Here is a 15,694-nt window from a genome sequence, read left to right as displayed (position 1 = left end):
ATTTTTTTGGTGAAAAGTAAATTCTTTTTGCCTTCTATAAGCTTAGAACGGATTATACTTTCTAGTGGAACTTTTAAGTGTGGCAAATGTAAGGCATGTAATTTTATAGCTAGAAGTTTTTCTTATATAAATAATGTTGTTTTTAATACATGCAATTTTTTTACTTGTAATTCTGAAGGTGTTATTTATGCACTTAAATGCCCGTGTAATAAATTTTATATTGGTGAAACTAAAAGGGCATTTAAAGTTAGACTAATGGAACATGCCAGAGATATTATTAACAGCAAAGAAGAAAGTTCTGTGGCTATGCATTTAAAAAAAATCAATGATGGTAAAAATGAGGGGCTTCAAGGCACAGTCTTGGAAAAAAAAATGTGTCTTGTTTTGATGCTCTCAATATTAAACAATATTTGTTATTTAAAGAAGCCACTTATATTTTAAAGTTTAGTACTTTGTACTCTCAGGGTTTAAATGAAGATTTGAACTGGAGGGCACTAATTTAATTTTATTTTTGATTGTTGTTAATTAATTAATTATTCAATTAGTCACTGAGAGTATATATAAGGTTCATGTTCTTTAAGTTCTTTACTCCTTGAAGGCTACGGCCAAGACGTCAGAGGAATAAAGCGTATTTTCTGCAGATTTGTGGATCTCTTTGTAACCATTTAAAAATAAATTTACAACTTAAAACCCAAAAACTGGTTCATTAACTTGCTGCACCAAATCTCAAAGCAATGACATCACTAGGTGTTAAATATCTTAAAAGTACATGCTATAGTTTCCCACACAATTAAAATTACAATCAAGGAATGCTCAGTTAACAAACAAGTAAATACTAAATAGTCCCTCACTTGTTACCTCGTTTCCCATCCTACCTAAAATATGAATTAAATAAATAAATAAACAAAAACAATATATGTACAAATCATTCCCGAAATACTAATAGCTTCTGTTAAAAATAGTGAAAAAATAATTGGGTGCAGCAAGTTAATGAACTGGTTTTTAGATTTTAAATTGTAAATTTATTTTTAAATGGTTGCCTGATGAAGTCCGCTTCACGTTACTGTTTTATTCTTTCATTAAAGTATCTTTTGTGTTCCTAGCCTCCGTGGTGTTTTGTTGTGAGTTACTGGAGTTTCTTTTTGTCTTTCTTGTGGTACTTCCATGGAGATAATTATATTATGTAAAGGGGTACGGAGGGGGAGACCATATCATGGTGATTAGGGAGCAAAGACAACTTCTAATAACATTGTTTATATGTAAACTAAAATACCAAAAGACAAAAATAATGCAAGACTTTTGCTGCTCTTTCGTTGTTATAACATGTACCCTATGTAGATATGATATGCAATAACTGTTATAACTGTGTCATGGAAGCAGAAGACAGCTGATTGCTAAATAAACAAAACCTAAAATTATATTGAATTGCCAGGAAAAACATGCTTTCTGACAAGCAACTATAGTTATTTTGCTGAGCCTTAAGAGGTATCTGAAAGATTCATATGTAGTTTTCCTAAACCTGGATGAGCATGTTAAGAGGTAGCCTCAGTTAGAATGAGAGGGTGCTGCACTTAGCTAGGAATTTTGTTTGGATGCTTCTTACCAAATCGTAGGTTTTAGTTTGTTACTGCTGCTCAGCACATAAATGTACAGTAGATGCCTTTTTTTCCTAAATCCAGCCATGCACCTCTGAGTCATGTTTACTCTACCTTTTCATTTCCCATAAAGAAAGTAAAGATAGTTATAGACAAAGTTAGCTGTTCCATGTTAATCTGTGATTCCTAGATAGGGCAGTAACAGATTTCAAGGTAAAAAAAAAACATGTTTTAGTTTTGCTGGATACTGCCTTTTCTACGTTTAGAAACAGGTTTCTACATTTATAAGTTTAAAGAAGTGTTATCAAGCATCTTAATAATCTACTTGGGGGGCTATTCATAAACAGGGTGTGCAATTATAACATGATTGTATATATTTAAAAAAAAAATGAATACAAAGGTAAGAAATGATTCACATAGGTAAAGGGCCTGGGAATCACAGCTTTGCCATTGACAGAAAGATCACAATCTTGGTACAATAATGTTGATTATTATATCCCTGTTTATACCTCTCTGACTGAATTATTCTGGCAACCAACAAAATTCCTGCTTTTTATATATATATATATATATATATATATATATATATATATATATATATATATATATATATATTCAGTGTATATCACTGTAATCACTATGTGTAACACTGTACCTACTTTTGTACTAATTATGTTTAACATTTTCTGTATCTATGTTCTTGTCAGAGCTTTCCTCCCCGGGCCTCCACTGAAAATGGGCTCTTTTAGGCCCAGTGGTCTTTTGGGGTAAACAAATGCAATAAATAAATCATGGAAACTGTGCACAAATGAGCCAGATGCAGTAAATCATGGAAACTGCACAACTGAGCCAGATGCAGTAAATCATGGAAACTATGCACAAATGAGCCAGCTGCAGTAAATCATGGAAACTGTGCACAAATGAGCCAGCTGCAGTAAATCATGGAAACTGTGCACAAATGAGCCAGCTGCAGTAAATCATGGAAACTGTGCACAAATGAGCCAGCTGCAGTAAATCATGGAAACTGTGCACAAATGAGCCAACTGCAGTAAATCATGGAAACTGTGCACAAATGAGCCAGCTGCAGTAAATCATGGAAACTGTGCACAAATGAGCCAGCTGCAGTAAATCATGGAAACTGTGCACAAATGAGCCAGCTGCTGTAAATCATGGAAACTGTGGACAAATGAGCCAGCTGCAGTAAATCATGGAAACTGTGCACAAATGAGCCAGCTGCAATAAATCATCAAAACTGTGCACAAATGAGCCAGCTGCTGTTAATCATGGAAATTGTGCACAAATGAGCCAGCTGAAGTGCTGCCCAAAAGAAAGGAAATGAAGAAGCATGAGAATGATACATAGAAAAGTACACAAAAGTGCACGAGGTTACAACCTGTGTGTTTGAGACTGGCAATCCCAGGGGTATGGCAATATGCTTTATATACGTGTAGTTGCGGGGACAGTATATATAATTAGTGGGGGGGATTAAGTTGGTGCAGAGGGGCTTGTCTCTCTGCAAAATGATACAATACAGATGGGTTTCTATTAATTTTTGTGCATCAGGAATACTGTGTTGCCTGTTGTGAGATACTGTCAATACTGTTCCTCTTGACGTTATGTGCAATTGATCATGTGAGCAGTCAATATAGTCTAGTCTCATTCTTTTGAAAGTCGACATTGTAGTACTGCAACTTTCTCCTACAGACTTGTACTACATATATACACTATGCTAGAACACAGCCAGTTAATAAACAATGTTAGTGAAGCTTGGAAACTGAGCACTAACATAGGTCCTGGAGGGGCAAGTCCAAATCTCTGTATAAGAAAGGGTAGGTAGGTATGTAGGTATTTTGAATTCAACATTTTAGCATTTCTGCATTTTATTTCAGCATTGTGTGTTTAGTAGTATAAGTTTTGGTATTTTGTTTTTCATTACGTTGACATAGACCCAGGAATTTCAGGTATACCAGTAAAGCTAGTACACTCTAAAATTATATAATACACACACTACACATTTATTGTTACATTGGCTAGTCACAGCTGAACAGTCTCTCATTTTGTTCTTGTGGAAGCTACATCAGTCCTAGTTGTTTATTTTACTTTGAGAACTTCACTTTAAGTAGCACTGTCTTATTATGCTTGTAATGTGGAAGCTACATCAGTCATAGCTGTTTATTTTACTTTGAGAACTTCACTTTAAGTAGCATATTATGCTTGTAATGTGGAAGCACACTGCTGCTGTTGTAACACGTCATTGCTCTGTGTAAAGGCTTCTCTAGTATAGTAGCTACAGTTTAAGCATTTCAGCCCCACCAGATGTAGAGTCTGTCCCATTCTCTGCTTATGTAATTAATTTTAACAGGTATATTATCTTCTCATCACTTTGGTCTAAAATCTCTTTATAAAGTGCTTTTTGCACAGGAACCCTTCCTAAAACTGCACTGTCCTGAAGACTAAAGGCTGCCCTTTTGCTCTTTAAGGGAAGAGAGAATTTTCTTTTCCTGTCTTATTAAGTGGCAAAAGCACAAGGCAGGTAATACAAAGTTCTAAGAGGATTCATCTTTAGTTACACGTGCTTCCGTATGTGAAATGAGTGCTCAAACTCCACCACTGCCTCTCCGCTTACAAACTGTATCTACCCTAAATAATAAGATAAGGGACAGAAACACAAATTTCTTGCAACTTAAAGTCCTGCAGTAAATGAAATAGCTTCCATTTGTGTTCTAATTAATTTCCATTGATAACAGAATCCCCTTCTCCAGCTGCCAACAAACTTTCATTCAACAAGCATTTGTAGCCTCTAGTTCAGTCAGTTGGGTAACTTATTATATGCAGCTCCATCTCAGAGAAATCCTTCACAGCAGACACCATTTTTGAGGTGTTCATCACTATGTGGATGCTCAGGCTGATTGGCTACTGGTATTATGGAAGAGGTCATCCACTTCATTTATCTCTACCCCCCCCCAATTCCCCAGACACCCCTCACCTCTGAAATTTAAACATTCCCTTACACATCCAGTAACACCTAACACCTCCCATTTAACTCATTCACTCCAATGGAAATCTGAAGGTTTGTACTCTAACTTCCAATGATTGCAACCTGAATTATTTTACATAAAAAAGTTGTGTATGCATGTTTCAAACAAATGTTCATATCACTGGTGCTATAAGGGTTACTAAAGAAATGTAAATGGCAAACTGTTCAGGACATTCAAATCTTTACAGTGGTAGTGTTTAGTATAATCTAGATCTTATACTGGATTTATAATTATATTAAACAAAACACTGTTAATATTAATTTTTAATAGTGTCCTATATCTCAGTAACCACCACCACTCAAGCTACACACATACTGCATTATTTTGGTCTTCAATCTGTGAGCTTCCATATGAGGCTGTCCAGTTCTGTCTGTGTTAGTGGTTATTGAAATATTTAGAAGAAATAAAAAATTACAACAATATTATTAGTCAGCATATAAACAACAATTACTGCCTCTTTAGCTGCACCAGATAGAGTTCAAATATCAGCACAGTTATGTTGCCTGTCATGTAACCTTTACTATTAAATCTTTCAATAAATTGTATGAAGCATTTTTTTTAGTTATTAATGCAAATATGAATAGGCTATATTAGGCACCTAGAGTTGTCAGTAAGCTGCAACTACAGAAATACCTAGAGACAATCACTAGTCCATTGTAAGAGCAACACATTGTAACAAATAACCAAACCCTTCCCACTTCCACCTCGAAACACAAAAACAATGCACTTCTCCACCCCCCCCCCATGAAAATACATACTTACAAAATCATGTCAATTATCACCAATGCAGCCATAAAATAACTAGTTAACATCAATGAAACCTATACCTTACTCCATCTCTCCACTATTTCCCTTCACAATAATCATTGTTGTTGCAACTTAACCATGTTCAAATCTTTCATTACTATAACATTCAAAATTAGTCTGTTTTGAATGTTTCACCTTCTTATGCAATGTCTAAATTCAATCATTCGTCAAACAGTTACCTGCCGTATCAAAACAAGAACACTCTTACAAGCACCCCAATTAATGTCAAAAGTATTGGAAACAAGATAGACCAAATCAGTGGATTTCTTACTAGTCCCACAACAGATAAAGTTGTATTCACAGAATCCTGGCAGAAAAATGACAGCCCCAACAGTCAGCTCTTCTTCCCCAGGTACAAATACAAATTTGATACCTGCCCAGATAATCTCCTATGCAAATCTGTCCTTAATTGTCTATAATGATCTGTGAACCTAACTTGCTGCTTGCCAAGCTGCTATATAGCTTCATTAACCACCTAGACCTAGTATTAACATACCTCCCACCATCCTTTTTATTCAGATTTCAGGCTATAATTCAAAACTTTAGAATGGCTAACACACCATACAACAAGCACACCTTTGTATCTTGGGACCACAACCTAAAATGTCTGGATCACATCTCACAAGCTCTATTTGATGTTAACTTAATACAGCTAGGACATGAACCTACCATACCCAGCTATAAAAGTAAATGCCACACTCTCTTTGACCTCATAATCACACCTAGCTAGTATCAACTCCTAGCTAATATCAACTCCATTACCTTCACTGATCACTATCCTATAACCTTCTTCATTCAAAACATGAAAATAAAACATCATTTAAAGTTAATCTCATTAGACAAAAATCTTTAAACAACCTCACCAGATTTTATTCACACCTACCAGTTATAGACTGGTCTCCCATAGTCAACATTATAGATGCAAACACTTCTTCTTTGCCTTCAGAATACTCACTTCCCCTAAAGACACTTCAAACTTACAGACAACTGAAGAATGTGAAACAATGGTGAAAATTTGTAATGAAGTCCTGCACAGCTGGAAACAAAACCCATCAACCTTGAGAAGAAATAATTTCACCATTCTAGGGAATATCACTTAGCAGGTGATTTGAAGGTGCAAAACTGTACTGTATACATGTCATCCAGGCAAATCTCCAACTTATAGTCATCCAAAAATTCTGGCAAGAAATAGACAACAATACAGGAAGGACCCCTAAAGCAACCTATACCCAGGGATACATATTTTGCCAATCCAACATTCTGTCTCTAGCAGACATCCTCAATAAATTCTCCATCAAAACACTCCTCCAACTCCGTACAGAACCAAGCCCTCCTGGAATATAAACCACCATTTTAATTCACATAATAACAGCTAAACAGATTATCTCATTGCTTGAGCAAATATAACTTGACTCTCCTATTGGCACAGACAATCTCTGACATGGTTCGTGTTGCTCATCTCTCTATCTCTCTAGTATAGATGACAAACAGGTGGGATAGTTCGTTTATATGCTTTATTACATAAAAACACATAGGTTCATAGGTTGGTACTAGGCTATCGGCCCTAGGGCCTATATAAGCCTAGCCATAACAATTCCCTGGATATTTCTTCCCACAATATTTACTTCCCAATTTACATTGGGGTGGATAGGAGTAGTACAAAATATAAAATAACTGATTGACAAACTACACAGACATACATGCTTACATCTCAACAGCTTACTACAAAATGGCAGTCAGGCTCACCTGTGATCAATATTTACACACTTGTCCAAGCCTCTAGAAAGCTTCTTAAAGGCATACAAACATATTGCTCTACATCCTCCATCTTAAACAAATTGCCATCAATGAAATAACATTGGAATAAGACATGCAATAATATAGACATTAGAAACAAACAGAATGTCTATGTCCAAGTTGCCGTGTATCTGTAACATGGACTGGAAATGTGACCTGATCTAGTAATATAGTAATCAGAACTGGGTTTAGCAACATGAACAGTCTTCACTGAACAACTCGTATCAGGAATTTCAGGATTCATCTCGGGAACAGGGGTATTTACTGGAACATCCTCTGGAACTGGAACACTGGACAACTTACTCTGAAATAAAGAGTCTTTCTCACAAGCTAAATGCTGCTTTACAGGCTGTGACACTAGCATCAAATGTTTCCAATTCCACCTAAACGATACTCCTTGTGATTCCGCAATCTACACTCTTGGCTCTGGCAAATACTCTTCATGATTCCAATCTGATCATAACCTTTGTACGTTTGCATTCCCCCTGTCTCTCCTTCACGTAATGGATTAAGCAGTTTTATGGACTTGTAATAAGACTTCTGAGATAGGTGCTTCTTTAACAGATGGGCTTTCACTGATCTGTTATACTTAGCACTTGGAACCAATAAACTACTGCTGATTGGTAATGTAGGTCTGGTTCGTTTCGATAGAAGTCTCTGTGCAGGTGAACCAAAATGTTTATCACAAAGAACATTTTTGAGATTCAAGAGATTCAGGAAAATACCACTATTATCTTGTTTCGACTTCTCTAGTAACTGTTTCATACTCTGAACTGCACGTTCTGCCAAATCATTTGACTGCAGGTAATCAGGACTACTCATAACATGGAAAAAGTCCCGTTCTTCAGTGAATCTTTGGAATTGCTGACTAGTAAACTGTGTACCATTGTCAGAAAAAACTTTGTCTGGACTACCATGGACTGCAAAATGACACTTCATCATAGTAATGATGTACTGGATGCTAGATTAGGAAGTAGGTCAATCTCGAACCAGTTGGAATAAGAGTCTACTAATACCAACTAATGTTGACCACTCCATTTGAAATGGCTACTGTTGACCAAAGTAGTTTAGGAATCTGGTTTAGCTGAGGTGGTTCCTTCTGTTAATGTAGCTTTCTAGAATTACATATAGAACAAGATGAAAGCACTCTCAATATCTTGTGACATAGAAGGCCAAAATACTAGTCCTCTTACCCTTATTTTGGTAAAATCAGTTCCTGAGTGGTCATGATGCAAGATAGTGATATACTCTTTGCAAGGACTTTAGAACAATTACTTTTGGACATTTCATAATGATACCATTGTCAGACAAAATCTCATCTCTGTAAGGAAAATAAGGTTGCACTTCTTGAGATAAACTAGATTGCTTTGACGGCCATCCTCAACTGATAAAGTAGTTGAGCTTCTGCAGAACTAGATCTGAGGCTGCATGACTTTTAAACTCATCAAGATGTATGGAAGAAAAATGTCTTACTTCCATAACTTCAAAATGAAGTTTCTCATCTCATGCTGTTCAGTGGTATTTCTGGGTGATCTGGATAATTTATCAGCAAGATAAGGAAGTTTGCCTTTTGTGTAGCGAAGATTGGAATTATACTTTTGCAATCTCATCATCACACATTGTAATCTGGCTGTTGCTGTATGAATACCCTTTCGCAAAATAGTGACTAGGGGTTGCTGATCAGTTTCAGTCTGGATAGGTCGACCATAAATATAATCATGGAACTTCGAACATGCAAACATAATTTCCAAGAGTTCTATCTCTATCTGAGCATACTGCATTTCAGTTTGGGTTAGAGTTCTGGATGCATAGGCAACAGGTTGACCCACTTGAAGAATGACTGCACCAAGACTAAATTCTGAAGCATCACAGGAAAGAGTAGCTGGTTTGTGAACATCATAGTATGTGAGAGCTGGTAGACTGGCAATTCTCTGTTTCAGGACATCAAATACTCTCTGGTGTTGTTCCAACCATGACTAGGATACATCTTTACTTGTCAGCTCTCTAAGTGGTGCTGCTAGTTGTGGAATGAACTTGCCTAGGTAGTTAACCATGCCAAGAAAACATTGAAGGGTGTGAACACTGTCTACAGCTGGCATCTCAAGAATAGCTCTTTTCTTGGAAGGGTCTAGTCATAACCCTGAACTGGTAAACAAATAACCAACATAAATAACTTCTCCTAACCTTAACTTGCATTTCTGAGGATTCAGCTTAAGATTCACTTGACGTGCTCTTTCCAGAACTTTCTTGAGGTTTCTGTCATGCTCACCTTCATCATTACCACCTACTAGAAGATCATCTACTATAATAACACATGGATACCCAGAAAAAAAAATGCTCCATTGCACGTTGAAAGACTTCACTGTCAGGATTTATCCCAAATGGCATTCTCAAATTCTGTACCTGCCTAAAGGAGTACTGAATGTAGTTAGCAACAAAGATCTGTGATCAATGAAAAATTTCCCAAAATTAACTCTTTGCATCTAAGACAGAAAAAAAAATGGCATTTGGCATAACAGCTGTACCTTCTTCGACTGTGCACATTGGGTTATGAGGTCTTTTCAGTGCTTTGTTCAAATCTCATGGATCAATACATATTCTGATATCATCTGAGCTTTTCTTATGAGCTACCACCATGGAAGATACCCATTCTGTTGGTTCTTCAACTGGATAAATTACACCTTGTTGCACCATTTTGTTTAGCTCAGCTTTGATTCTGTTCTGCATAGCTACTGGAACTTTCCGGGCTGGCCTGACAACTGAGCTGACATCTGGGTCTAATTTCATGGACTACACAACTGTAAGCTTGCCTAGTTTGTCTTAAAAAAGATTAGTATAGGTAGAGAAAATATACTGGGTGAAATTAGAACAGTGGTCTTTCAAACTAACATGATGGACCTGCTTATTAAATGAAAGCAGTCCCATTTTCAAACTGTCTCTGAGGCTTAATAATTTCTAGATGTGCGTTATGACCACATAAAATAAATCGTAGCTTCTCCTAGCAGAGCAACAAAAAAGTACTACTGAGCCTTCAGTTTGAATCTCTTCACTACCATAAGCAACAAGCTTTGCACACTTTGCCAAATCAAGCTTCTCACCAGCACATACTCTTGCAAATGTTTCTGCAGACATAACATTGCACTTTGAACCTGTATTAACTTTGAGCTCTATGGGCCTTTCATTTATCCAAACAGTACAAAATACTTCATTCTTTGCCCATAAATCTACTGCATTGACTGTTTCATGAAGCACAGACACACCATCAACATAAAAAGTAAGGTCACAGCTTTCTAACTGATCGATTTGTCTCTTTGAATGTTCCATTTTAATAAAAGAATGTGTCCCTTTTGATTTACAAAACCTTTTGAAATTATTCCACTTATTGCATTTATGACATTACTGCCCAAAAGCTAAACATTTTTCCCTTTTAGGCTTACAATTTCCACCACAATTATGACAGTTGACAATAAAACTGGGTGGGGACCCATTCTTTGAGTTTGCTGACTCACTTTATGCTTCACTGAGACTGTGCGATTTCCAGGGTGCACCTTGGAACTTGATAGAAAGCCACGGGGTTTACTAGTGAGTGTTACAGGGTTTACAGTTGCTGCCATGTGCTTGGACCTGTTTCATTTAACCATGTGCTGCATACTATCAACACTGGCCTTAGAAGTTACTGGAAGCATGTATCCCTCATTTGTGAGCATATTTGTGTGCTTTTCTATAAGCTCATATATTTGATCTCAGTGGCCTTATTCAAAGTTAAATCACTGTCACGAAGCAAAATCTTTCTCACAGCATCATCTTTAATACCATACACAAGTCTGTCTTTTATCAATTCATCCTTTAAATCACCAGATATGCACATTTTAGCTTTGTTTCTCAAATCAGTTATATCTGCTGCAAAAGTTTCACCAGGCTTTTGATCCCTTGTGTAAAATAAGTGCCTTTCTATTGTAATATTCATTTGGGGTTACAAATTTCTCTAAATTTACATTTCAAGCACTCAGGGTCTTCCCTTGACTCAGCCAGTACAACATTATGATGGTTTTCCCCCTCTGCTGCAAAGATAGCAGGTGCATACATAAATTAACAATCTCTTTCTATAGCTTCTGGCCTTGCTAAATTAAGCAGAACTAATATTTTTGTATGGTCATCTTTATCAGAAAATGCAGCCTGTATGAAAATATTGTACTCTTGTTCAAACACTCTCCAGTTCTCTGGAATATTATTGTCAAACACAAGTGGACCTGGTTTTCGAAATTCATCTGCCATGCCAACACATTATGCCCAAACATACTGTAATAATATGGCCCTTGTAATTATATATGACCAAGCTGCTATGTGTGCCTGTAATAACATTCAGATACACAATAAACTCTTCGAAGTACTGTACTTTTCAAAATATGCTTTGAAATGGCTGCATTTTGTGAAATAACTGTACTGTAATACTGCACAAACATGCGGAAACTTCATACACTTCAGGCAACTCAAATAGTTTTGATTTACATGAAAAAGTAGTTCTTAGTGAAATAATGTGGTTGTTTCCCTTGTTTTATACATTTTATGAGATTCAGACTTTATTTCAATCATTTTCCATAGTTAGTTTGAATATTTCTATTAATATTTCACAGTTTCAGATATTTCTGTTACTTCAAAATTTGTTTAGAGCATTCTGAATGCTTTGTTTCATATTTTGCAAATAAAACATCATTTGAGCAAGTTTTAATACCTGAAATACATTTCTGATCTGTTTTGCAAGTTATAAGTGCAGTAGGGATGACTCACTCCTGTATATTCCTCCAATTTTAACTGACTTCCTCGGTCTTGTATTTGGAAAATCCGGATCCCATTCTGGTACCATGTTGCTCATGTCTCTCTCTCTAGTGTAAACGGCAAACAGTGGGGTAGTTCATTTATATGCTTTATTACATAGAAACACATTAGGATGGATAGCAGCAGTACATAATATAAATGAACTGATTCATTGACAGATTACACAGACATACATGCTTACATCTCAACAGCTTACTTCAAAATGGCAGTCAGCCTCATACGTGCTCAGTATCTATACACTTGTGCAAGCCCCTAAAAAGCTTCTTAAAGGCATACATGTATATTGACCTACAGTTCATATAACACTTCAGTGAATTTTTACTCACTCTTCTATCCCACATACATAACCTTTGGCGGAAAAAACACAGTACCCAACATCAGAACAGTGCACAAAATTCCAAAATTAACAAGTATAAGTAATTTCTGATCAATCTCAAAACAACCCGCAGTAGACAAAATGTGAAAGAAGAAAAAAATATATTACTGAGGAACACTTTACCTAGCTCCAAAAATATCCCATACTCTCTAATAAAAAAATAATTTTTATCCTGGGGGGGTGTATTCTTACTGTGCTGTGGCCATAACTGATCACGTTCTCTGCGGTATGGATAACAGATATCTAAAAGGTGCAGTCTTCATTTATTTAACTTAAACCATTGACATGATCAACCACTCCATCCTACTAACTCACCTGTAAAACATTGTAATCAGTCCACAGGACACACAGTGGTTCTAGGAGTTTCTCTACTACAGAGCTTTCTATGTAAAAATGTGCTCTTCCCTCCTTTATTCTGCTTACTCTAATGCAGCCTGAGTTTCTATACTGGCCCATCTGATCTTATATATTTTCATAAATGAACTTTACTTGACCCTACATCAGCTTTAACTAATACTATATCCTGATGGCACTGCAATTTATAGTTCCGATGCAAATCATCTAGACATGCAAAATTGATTCCAATTAGATCTTCTGCATCTAACAGCTAAGCAAATCTTATTGAATTACACACACACACACACACACACACACACACACACACACACACACACACACACACAAAAACAAAGCTTTGATCTTTGACACTAACAAAATATTACCAAAGTACGCTAAAATACTACACATTGCTGATCAGTTCAATAACCCCATAGAAAATGTAACATCCTTTACATATCTAGGGATTTGGCTTCACCAGTCCCATAACTTTCAGAAATGTATTAAAAATATCAGGCCCAAGATTAACTACTTGTTATTCTGGGTACAAAAATTATCCTAATTTCTCTCTCTCTCCGCCCTGCCAGAGCTGCTATTGTTAAAGGAGTTCTACTCTCTCAAGTGAAATATAGTTTGTTGTTTTTTTTATAACAAACTCACACAGAAATAAAGCAATATTTCAGTCATTTGTCACAAAATTTGCCACTTCATCACAAACCTGAATTTATGAAACATTACTGTGTCTCAATATCAAAAGCCAAATGGCTAAATGTAGACGACAGATCACGCCTGGTCTTATGCAGGTTGCTTAACCAAGACACCAGATCACCACTCAACATGAAAAATAATTGCAACCGTCCTACAGTACAGTTTCAGAGGCTTGTCAATCCTAGCCCCCAAGCTATGCCAATCCCTTCTTGAACATATAACTGAATTGTCAGAATACTGTAATTTCTGACATCAGCTCTAGCAATTTGTATAGGAGAAATGTAAATATAACTGTAATAAGACAGGTCTCATCACATGAATAATAAAATCCCCTAATGCATCTACTCATTACCCTTTACACCCTCAGTAACACTCAATACATCAAAGTTTTTTTAAATATGTATAGTATTCTTCAGCCCCAACTAACCCCTTCCGTATTTACTTTCCCCCACTAACACTAGACTCCCCTACACTTTCCTGATTTTGTTTTACTTCTTGTTCACTTTCGATTGGTGAACTCCCCAACTCACACCTGGTTATACCACAGCTGTTTAGCAAAATATATTGTCTTTATCCCCTTCAGAACAAAACTCACCACACCAAAATGGCATATGACGACCTTTATTGAACAGCATTCTTAATCATAAAATGAATTGAGCAACCATAACATTTATTAATCCCAACATGAACATACCATCCATATAAAAACTTAACAAGGCAGCATACCCAGCTACCCTGCCACAAAATAAGGAGCATTACCTCAACCACTCCCTTATTCTTGCTTATTACAAGAAGGGTTCCCCTTCACTACCCAACCAGCCTCCTTGCGAAATCCAACATCAAACCCCAAAAGGGGAACAAAAGAGGAACAAGGCTGCCACTCTTCTCTGCCCACCAGCCTGACACAGGCTGTACCCTTCTCTTACTGCAACACTTTCATCAAACCTTCCAAAAACACAGCCAACTGTACATTGAATAAATCCAATGCCAACTCACTCAGGAGCACTCCGTCCTCCCTAAACCACACCAAGTCCCTATCTTCAAAGTCCCTATGATCAATAGTGCAAACACTCAGGTTCCCCAAATGTCTCAATGACCTAAATTTAAAAAAATCACTGGGCACACTCAATACCTATAAAACTGTCCACAGTCCTCCAAACTAAACTTCATCCTATTTCAGACCACACAATACTCAAACCTGGAAATCTCCCCCTTTAAAGTAGATAAATCCTTTAATATCCTAAACACCAACTGCTGTTTTGGAATAACACCTAAATCATTACCTGCTAAACGAACCACTAAAACTTGTGGAATCCCAGTCCATAAATGTATGTCCGCAAACTCCTCCTCACGCAGATGCCATATCAAAAGACTCTATACCCATAACACTGTAAACTCATCCAGCCTAACTGCAGCCTATTCTGCCACCCAGTAAATATAGAAATGGCCCAAAATGATAAATGTTTTTTTCCTAAAGACAAAAAAAGCATTAGTGACAACAATCAAATTAAAAAATGAACTAATATTAGACAAAAAGGCACCTGAAAACCAGTGACCCACCTTTTTGATAACTTCCACTGACCTACCTTCTTTTGCCAAATCTGAAGCCTTTCCAATGTGAAATGAACAAGTAAAAAACCTCTCCCCCCAAAAATTAAACACTGAAAAGCCTTTCTCATCACACACACAAACTGGTTACATGTTATCACCCTGCTCCCCTTTGGACCAAAAAAATAATGTCCTGTGGACTCCCCCCACATGACAGCTGTAACCTTCTGACCCACCACACTGGGCACATCAACTCATCTCTATCTCTCACCAAAATAATCTGCACACCCTTTTTCATATGGTCCATTTTAGATCTATGCAACCATATCTTTACTGACACAGAAAATACAATCATGTTTTGCCACACCAGTGATCCCAGCAACTAAGTCACCCTAAATGCTCCATTATACATCCATATGGACAATGTCACCAACAAACTATAATCCCCTGTGTCTCCTTTCAGTAACTTTAAGTCCCACAACAAAATCTTAAGAAACTGTCTAGTCATTGGCCATTGCCTATCAGCCATACCACCAGCAAACCTACCCTATCCATTCAACATATGAGCTACTGTCCAAGATTTTGTAAAATCCTGTAACGCCACCACCTGTGCAAATATGCTAATGGCAGCCAAATCCACCTTAATTGACTGA

This window comes from Protopterus annectens, chromosome 13.part0, assembly GCF_019279795.1.
Source record: "Protopterus annectens isolate FY-2018-M chromosome 13.part0, PAN1.0, whole genome shotgun sequence".
NCBI lineage: Eukaryota > Metazoa > Chordata > Ceratodontiformes > Protopteridae > Protopterus > Protopterus annectens.
Note: the sequence above shows the minus strand (reverse complement) of the source record.